This window comes from Electrophorus electricus, chromosome 15, assembly GCF_041902795.1.
Source record: "Electrophorus electricus isolate QZ-2024a chromosome 15, ASM4190279v1, whole genome shotgun sequence".
Taxonomy (NCBI): Eukaryota; Metazoa; Chordata; class Actinopteri; order Gymnotiformes; family Gymnotidae; genus Electrophorus; species Electrophorus electricus.
Window position 1 is genome coordinate 7,686,535 of NC_137511.1, and position 966 is coordinate 7,687,500.

Genomic DNA, 966 nt, shown 5'->3' on the forward strand with positions numbered 1-966 from the left:
GATCCTTGTGCTCCTTTTATGATTCTCTGCAAGAATAAGTCTTAAACTTCTGAAGGATGGAAGTTTATGGATTTAAACCACATTTTGCATGTTCTGTGGGAATGAGTATTAGGAGATTACAAGATTAAAAAATTCTTGAAAAATTGGTTTACAGAAATTGGAGAATATGGACCCACAACCTCAACTCTCAACAGCCATGGACCAAACAATGTGGCATTATTTAAGGTGGAATGACCTTCAGTATCAAAATACATCGTCATGAGTACTACAGTAGCTCAATTATTGACAAACCTGATGTAATTAGAAAGTAAAAGTGAGTGAGAAACAGTAGACTCTTTGTGCTCTCATGACTTTCTCTAAGAGGGATTTTGTTTTCAGAGTTCTAACTCCGTATCAGTTTTACTTGTATTACATTATTGATGTACATTATCATGAATTGCATTCAGTGAGGTCAAGTCAATTTGTTTTATTCCTTCATATATTTTATATACCCTGGTGCAACACTGGAGGACAGTACACAGAATGACATGAGGGCAAATGCACAACATAACATTGTAAGACGAATTACTACAACTAATATGCGGGTCATTTGATACCCGGGACAGGCATACTGACAATACAGAACAAGATAACTTGGTGGATGAATTATGTGTCATCTAAGTAAGAATCAAAATAGTTATTAGAGATAGCTGTACTGTCATAGTTGTTGTCTATTTAAAAAAATACATCATCAAAGTGACTAGAGGGAGACACCCCAGTATTAGCAACAGCAGAATAAGAGTTAGTGCCCATAGCATTAGCATAATAAGCACTGTCTCTAAGGGCATAACAGCATGGATTGAACATAAAATTGCTAATATATTGGTTTGTAATGTGATTGACCTCAGTACATTTGATTCAATTGTAGAGCTAATCGTTAGTGTAAACGGTTAATATAATAGAAACTGATCCATTGATTACCAGTGT